The following is an 8,780-nucleotide window of genomic DNA, read 5'->3' as shown; positions in this document are numbered from 1 at the left end:
CTTTTCCAGACCCCCTCCAAAATCCTGGGTCAAATCCAGGACCCCAATTTGAGGACATGAAGTTGGGGCCATGCCTGGTTCTGACTTTCTACCCGTCTGTGATTCTGGGCAAAGCACTGACCCTGGCAGGGTCTTCACTTTCTCCTCCCCTCAGTGGCTCCCTGGGATGCCCTCATCCTGTCAACACATCCTTGTGGGATTTCCTTCCTGGAGTGTGGTATGGATGTAGTGTTTGATTTCTGTTGCAAAGAAGATGGCACTGTGAACCCAGACCAAACAAGTTTAGGTGATAAAATGTGCATGGCACGGCCACGTGCTCACTGTCACTCTCTGTGTTGTCTCTCAGCTCTTCACAGTGGGGACCAACCCCCGTGTAGAGTCGTGACATGGACAAGTACCCACAGCCTAGGCCTGAGAGAAAACAACAGACAGGGAAGAACTAAGGCACTCGATGTGGACTGAATCCTGCCACCACCCTGAAGTGGGCTCAGGGGTTGAGTGAAGCAGGTTCTGTCTGAGTGATGACAGCAGCCCCAACCTCCTGAGAGGCTCTGGCATGAGCGCTCAGCTGAGCCCTGCTGAATTCCTGGTCCCCTGGGCCTGTGAGGTGGGAAGTTTATGGGGAAGCCACTAAGGGTGGGGGCATATTGTCCCACGGCACTAGAGCAGAGTAGTGACAACGTCCTCCTGCCCCAGGCCCTGGCCCTCCTCACCCTCCCTCTCTGCTGTCCTCCGTAGCTCTTTCCGGTCTCCCTGGTCTCCTTTCACACGTCCCCTCTGAAAAAATGACCTCTGCCTCCGAGTGTGTGCCCCACTGTGCCTTCTGCCGGGATACATTCCATCGGACTTGAGCAGGGCTGACTCGTTCTTGCACTGCGGCAGGAAATATTAACGTTTCCTCAGCACAGCCTTGTCAGACCCTTCCCTGGTGGAGCTCAGGACCCAATTGTCGCACCTTGAATTTTTCTATGGAGTCCTTGCTCATGTCATTCCCATTTTTGTTTGCTGTTCTTTCCATCTTCCTGGCTAGTCCTTGAACTCCTAGAGGGAAGATGTGGCTGCCTTACCAGCACTGGCACTATGTGAATGCTCAGCTGCTCATTCCCGGGGGCTGACTGAGGAGGTAAAGGGATCCCACCCACCAATTAGCAGCTCAGTCATTGTAGCCTAATTTACCTGGGTCATTTTCCAATACTTATTTTCTCGTATATCTGTTGAGTCCACTCTAGTCGTAATTTGGGGCGTGAAATCACACTCCAAGATCAAGAGTCTCATGCCCTACTGACTGAAACAGCCAATTTTCATGGAACTAGACTGATCTCTAAGTGATCTTGCGGGTTAACATTTCGTACGTGTATTAGGTTATGCTGTCTTACCAGAGAACGCACCACATTTCAAAAAGCATGTCCCCATAGATTTCCTCACATGACAGAGCTGGGTGTGTGTTTCGATTGGAGACTAAAGTCCTTCATGTATTCATTGAGGACCCCAGAGTTCCTCCATTTTGTCCCTTCTCCCTCCCGAGGATATCAGGTAATGGCACAACCAGCAGCACAAGGGGCGATAAAGGGGAAAAAGAACAAGGAAAATGCACCTGGGAGCATGTTATCAGCCTGGTCTAGAGTGCCTAAAATATCCACCTTTTCACTCATTCCTTGCTTTAAAGGCAAGGATTTTTAAGTAGTGGTCTGTGAGAACCTATGTCCCACAAACCATAGAAAATGCATCCCTAGATATGCACCAGAAAACATACAAAGGTAATTCCTGAGCTGAAGGAAAATATTCTTCTTCCGGGACACATTGTATGAAGGAAATAAGAAGAGAAAACATCTATGTGTGTGTTTGTGTGCGATCTCTACATATTAATGAATATGACGTTGTATCGCTATCCCTGAATATCTTTAAGAAGTGAAGGATCATTGACTTTTAAATAGAAGAATTAGGAAGACAACAAGTAAAAAATTGCAATTAGTGAGCTTACACACATATACTATTAAGATGTATGAGAGTATCGGGGCGCCAGGGTGGCTCCGTGGGTTGAGCGTCCGCCTTCGTCTCAGAACATGATCTCACGGTTCGTGGGTTCGAGCCCCGCATCGGGCTCTGTGCTGACAGGCTGTTTCCGATACTGTGTGTCCCTCTCTCTCTGCCCCTCCCCCACTCACGCTTTGTCTCCCTCTGTCTCAAAAATAAATAACCATTCAAAAACATTTAAAGAAATTCCATTAAGATCTAGGCCAATAGGAAGTAAACGACTGGTGGTTGAGAAGTCAATGAAGTGCCTCCTACGATGGATTGTTTTCAAGTACGAAAACGCTCATAAACCACATGACTGCAAGTCTAGTGTGAATATTGAAACTGCAGCCCAGTTAGCCAGACAAATGGAAAGAATTCCAAATATCTGTGTTCACTTACACTTCGCCGTCCAGAGCAGGGTCTGGTACTCCTTGCACGTTCAGTCGATGCTTGCTGCACAATCGCATGGGTGATGGCCTCTCTTTCTCTCACCAAAAGAAAGAAGCGTTGAAAAGCAATTGAAACCCAAGAAAAGAAAAATGGCACGGAGGAGTTGGGATCTGAGGCACACTGTGAAGAAAACATGGGGGTTGGGAGGTAGTGGAGGTGGACAGGCGGTTCCACAGAGTTGAAGGACATGCCACAGTCAGCGGTGGCAGGGTGGACTTGAGGGTGGGACCGCTGGTGGTGCAGTCCAGGTAGGGCCATGGGAAGGGCATGCAGAGCTGAAAAGCACCGGCCTTTCAAGGAGAAGGGAGCTGGAAGGAGTCTCGAGTTCCCAGTGTGTCTCCCTGTCCCTTAGGGCTGCCCTTGCGGTCATGAGTCACGAGCGAGGAGGGTGCACAGCTGCAGATAGATGTCCCCGGTTGGCGGCAACGTGAGGCAGAGTGAAGAACACACACAGAGGCCTAGGATGAAAGAGGGAGCACTGGGTTCACGTTGAGCCACCTCCCTGGGAATCCAGCTTTGCAGAAGCCTCCTGGGTTTCTTGAGGGGAGAAAGGGAGTTGTCCACCTTTGGAGGAGACACCTGCCAGTCCCTGTCCCACTGACCTGGTCTCTGGAGCCCTCTGCCTGGCTCCTGGGTGTCAGGCTGGCGGGTAGGCAGTCAGAGCATCTGGTGGGCGCAGCGAGGTGCAGTGGTGCAGACCCTGTCGCCCAGGAGCTGTGCCCCCTGAGGGGGGGCGAGGGTGGGGGGATGGGGGGATGGGGCGGCCTGGTCGCGGGACCAAGCAGGTGTTCGAGAGGGCGCGCACAAGTGTGCGCATGCGCTTGGGCCAGGGGCAGAGCCCGTTGAGGGGCACAGGTGAGGCTGTAGTGGTGTTCTGTGTCCTGGCTCCCAGCCTGTCTGCCGCCCCGGGCCCCCAAGTGTCTGGGCCAGTCAGGGGCTGACGCCCCACACCCCCCCTCCCCCGACCGGGGACATGCTGCTGCCTGTCGCCTGTGACCCGGTAACCTTGGCGGTTGCCCTAGGGGTAGCCCTAGCGCTAAGGGTAGTGCTCGCGCCCCCCACGTGATTAAGACTGGGAGCCATGAGCCTTCAGCCTAGAAGGGTGGTGGCCCTGCTGCTCCTGCTGCTCCTGGACCAGACGCTTGGGCGCGCAACGCGCTCCCGGGTCGCCTCGGTTTTGGTTGCTCTGCTGGAGTGCCAGCCCTTGCAGGGGCAGAGCGCGATGCGATGCCCCCCGGCGCCCCCGAAAGACCATCTGGGAGAAGCCTAAAGGTGGAGCAGCTGAGACCCACAGCCTCCCTCCAGGACCTGCCTCAGTCGCGATGCTGCCAAGGTAGGGATCCTAGTGACAAGGTCCCATGTGGCCTTCCACCCTGCCCCTCTCTGTCTTCCCCTTCCATGACCACGCCCCCTCACTCGTGCTCCGGGTTCTTCTTGGGCTCCTTTGCAGCTGCGGTCTGGAGGACTCAGGAGTGAGCTTTCTGGGTTGGACCCGGGTTCCCTGGAGGAGGAGGGCCCAGATCCATTAGGGGGTTAGGCTCCGGCGGTGGGGCGTGGCTCAGGTCGGGGGGGGGGGCAACCTGAGTGCCCATGGAGGTCTGACTGGCTTGGTGGTTGGTGGGTGGAGGTGGGAAGGAACGAACGAAAGAACGAACAAAGGATGGAAGGAAAGCGTGGACCTGCGGTTGTGGGAAAATATCAAGGCAGGGCCAGGGAAGTCGCATCCATGAGCAGGAGGAAACATTCCTGCCTGTGAAAATGAAGCACAAGGGACCTGAGATTCCAGAGAAGCATTCCAGGGAGAGTCAGGGTGGTGGGCCTGAGTTGCTGGAGGCCAGCAGGGGACGGTGTTGAAGGGATTGAGAGTGGAAGCAGCAGGTGAACACAGGCCTCCTGCCTCCCCCCCTCCACACCTGCTCTCCTGCCCTGCCCAGCCCCGCCGCGCCCCGCCCCGCCCCTGGTGGCAGAGTTGCACCCTCTGATGGGGAGGGGGAGATCTCACCCCACTTGTGGCTAAAGGGGATCCTCTATCATGGGAATCAATGGGACTACAGGATAGGGGTCTGGATTAGGGCAAGTGCAACTCCCTGTTGAGCTCTTCATTTCTGAAGGCAATTTGCATTCAATCAATATACTCACAGCCAGTAAGCCAGGAATAAGTGGCGCTTCTGTTTTTTAGAGGGTGGTGCAGACTCTTTCCTCCTTGGAGATGTGTGCTGAAGAGAACTGGGTGTTGTGGATGGCGTCCAAAGTCATCTCTTTGGGACATGTTGGGTGGGAACGTCTTCTTCGCACTCTGGCGAGGAAGGTGGATGGAAAAGCTTCCTGTCAAAGGCAGACTTGTGGGTTTTGTTGTTCCTATCCGTGGGGCTTGGTGCTTCCCATGTTCCGTGCAGCGCCTCCTGTGTTGCATTTGTTCTGTGTTTCGAGAGTTTCAGACCTTAGGAATCACATCTCCTCCAGGATTCACCAGGCAGCATGAGGGAGAAATGACTCTGAGCCGACCGGGTCTCTAGAAACCAGTGCATTTGTACCTGAGCAGACCGTGCTGGTCTCTCAGCCTCCTTTGGAAACGAGGTCTTGAGCAAACGCTCTTTCATTGCATGGGTTCCACCTCTGTCAGGTTGTTGGCGTTTGTGTTTGTGCATCTGTGTAAGTGTCTGCGATGCCGTGTCCTGTATTTAGTCCGGACCGCGACAGTGTCCCAGTCCTTTCCAGAGACACAGTTTTGTTGCATAGGAAATTCTCATTTCAATAGTGTGTCCCAATGCTGTTACAATAGATGAAAACTTCCTGCAGGCAGCACCGTGACCTCACCGAAAGCAAAAGTCTAAGAACTGAGGCTTTCCCAAACTTACATATCAAGCTGACTGGTGCTTCATGTTTTCAGTAAGATGGTGTGGTGTAGGCCACTTTGAGCAGCTGAGGCTCCTAGGCATCGGTTTTGTCCTCGGGAGGTGAGTTGTCTCTGTCAGCATTTCAGGAGATTATGATTCTCTTGACTATCATTATTTTCTTGATTACCATGATTACTATATTGTGCATAACCCATCGCATGGAATTTGATAAGGAACTCGATACCTGAAACCTTTTGGTCACCAAACGCTCCCTACAACAAGGAGAAAAACAATCACTTTTGTGCGATGGACAATGCACCTTACCTTTATTGTACTGTTTTAGTGCTAGGTACATATGTTTAGAGTAATGAAAGTGTCCACTTAGATCTAAGGAGTTTTTTGTGACAGCATAAACCATAAAAATAATGGAAAATCTAAGTTACCTTGTAATGTAAGCACTCTGTCCTTTTGGATACAAAATCTTAAGTAAAGTACTCATCTTGCAAAAACTGCCAAGTCCTGATAATTCCTTATTATTCTAGTAGGTCTAGTGAATGGAATGGACTGAACTAAGGTCTGTGACATACAGGAAGCTAGAATTTGAGATATTGAGTCACCTTTACTCTCTCTTTCCTTGTTGACATGGTCTTTTTTTATAATCTAAGTTTTTTTTTTAATTTTTTTTTCAACGTTTTTATTTATTTTTGGGACAGAGAGAGACAGAGCATGAACGGGGGAGGGGCAGAGAGAGAGGGAGACACAGAATCGGAAACAGGCTCCAGGCTCTGAGCCATCAGCCCAGAGCCCGACGCGGGGCTCGAACTCACGGACCGCGAGATCGTGACCTGGCTGAAGTCGGACGCTTAACCGACTGCACCACCCAGGCGCCCCTCTTTTTGTAATTTAAATGTTAGTTAGGAGGTGCCTAAATTGCTCAGTTGGATAAGCATCCGACTTCAGCTCAGGTCATGATCTCACAGTTTGTGGGTTCGAGCCCCAAATTGGGCTCTGTGCTGACAGCTCAGAGCCTGGATCCTGCTTCTGATTCTGTGTATCTCTCTCTCTCTCTCTCTCTCTTTCTCTCTCTCTCTGTGCCCCTCTCCCACTCATATTCTGTCTCTCTCTCTCTCTCTCTCAAAAATAAATACACATTTAAAATTTTTTCTTAAATAAAAAAAAGTTAGTTAACATGTTTTCAGAAGTAGAATTCAGTGATTCATTACTTACATATAACACCCAGTGTTCATCACAAGTGCCCTCCTTAATAACCATCACTCATCTAGCTCATCTCTCACCCACCTCTGTCCATCAATCTGCAGTTTGTTCTCTATCATTGTCTCCCTTTCTTCTCCTCCCCACCTTCCCATATGTTAAATTCCATGTATGAGTGAAATCATATGATACTTGTCTTTCTCAGATGACTCATTTCGCTTAGCATAATACATTCTAGTTTCATCCACGTGTTGCAAATGGCAAGACTCCATGCTTTTTGATGGCTGAGTAATATTCTCATCAAGATAACAAGCATTTGCACAGTGAAGGAAACAATCAACAAAACTCAAAGCAGCCTGCAGAATGGGAGAAAATATTTGCAAGCGACATATCTGATAAAGGGTTAGGATCCAAAATCTAGACACGACTTATCAAACTCAACACCCAAAATTCAAACAGCCCAGTTATGAAATGGGCAGAAGATATGAATAGACACTTTTCCAAAGAAGACTTCCAGATGGCAAACAGACACATGGAAAGATGCTCAACATCACTCATCATTAGGAAATGCAAAGCAAAACCATGATGAGATTCCACCTCACACCTGTTAGAATGGCTAAAATTAACAACAGAAAAGACATCAGTTGTTGGTGAGGATATGGAGAAAGGGGAACACTCTTGCGCTGCAGGTTGGAATGCAAACTCGTGCAGCCACTTAGGTATGGTTTATTTAAGGAAAATGTTAGAGAGTATTCCTTCTATGGTTACTTGTTGTTCTCATTTCTGTGTACTATTTAGGGCACTGTCATCAGGTGAAGATTATTCTTTATGATGACTAGAGTAAAAAAGGTTGACAACCAATATAAATGGATATTTAAAGATATGGACTTGAATTTACCCTGTTAAAATGAAAACAATACAATAACAAAAACAAACAAAAACAAAAACAGTTTACTCAACCAAATGACCTAATTCACATTGAGATTCCACTCTGAAAATAATGTTCATATGTAGAAAAATAACCTAGGCTGTGATTGCCTTCGAATGCCAGGATTTTTATTTTCTTCCTTATCCTTATTTTGTCTTTCTAAATAGCACATCAAGCTACTGGAAAATGTAACATGGTTTGTAAGCTGCTTAGAGTTTGGATTCAGGATCCACAAGATAGTGTGTGCCAAGGTTAGGCAAGGACCTTAGGCAAGGACCATCTCCTCCTGCAGTTCCATCCTGGTCATGGAAATGTTGTGGTGAAATGCTGGCTTCCAGGCTGAGATATTCCCTGTTGTCCACCTGGACAAATCTATTCTTTTCTCAGACCTCGATGGCAGGGCCACTTAGGGTCATAGTCCAGGCTAGGATTAGGAAAAGGACCCAGGAGGCACTGGGAGTTGAACTACCAGCAGCACAGTGGTCTCCAAGGTGGGCTGGGTTGAGGGCGCATGGTCTGATACGAGTCAGGCTTAAGATTTGAATTCCAGAGCCACAGGATTGTGTGGACCAGGGTTAGACAAAGTCTTGGGATCCCCTCCAGCAGCTCTATTCCAGCCATGGAAATGTCATGGCAATATTCTGGCTTCCACACTGAGATATTCCCCGTTGGCCACTGGGACAACATCTATTCTTTTCCCAAACTTCCATGTGGGCCCCCGTAGGACCAGAGCACTGCCAAATGTTCAGGTTAGGTCCCAGGAGGCACCAGGGCCTAAAAGCTCAGTAGTGCAGTGGTCTCCCCAGAACACTGAGTTGAAGGCACATGGTAGGGTGCGGGTCAGGCTTAATCTTTGGGTTCCAGGGCAGGTCTTATCCATGGCAAAGCTTAGATTTGCCTTCATGATGCCCTGTGAACAGTTCCTTCCCTGCTTTGGAAATTGCATAGCGATTTTCCAAATCCCATGTTGAATATTCTTGCACTGTTTGTGGGCCCCAAAACTGTTCTGCTCTTAGACCAAGGAATTGTACCCCCATCATGAAAGAGCATTGGCTAGTGTTATGGTTAGGTCCTGGAAGTTTTCAGGTACAGAACCATACTAGTCCAGTGATCTTCCAGAAGGGCATATTTGAGTGTGACTATTAGTGTGCTGGACAGGCACAGGATTTGGGTGCAGTGGATGGCCCCATTATGTGTTCCATGCTTAGCACTTTGCCCCACTTTCAGGCTTTAGAAAACCCATGGTCAACTCCAGTGTTACTCGCTGAGTATTTCAACACCCATCATGTGGTCCAAATCTGTTCTTTTGGTAAAAGGCGGGCCCTCTTAGAAGCAGA

Source organism: Felis catus (genome assembly GCF_018350175.1).
Source record: "Felis catus isolate Fca126 chromosome A2 unlocalized genomic scaffold, F.catus_Fca126_mat1.0 chrA2_random_Un_scaffold_43, whole genome shotgun sequence".
NCBI classification, from domain to species: Eukaryota; Metazoa; Chordata; class Mammalia; order Carnivora; family Felidae; genus Felis; species Felis catus.
Note: the sequence above shows the minus strand (reverse complement) of the source record.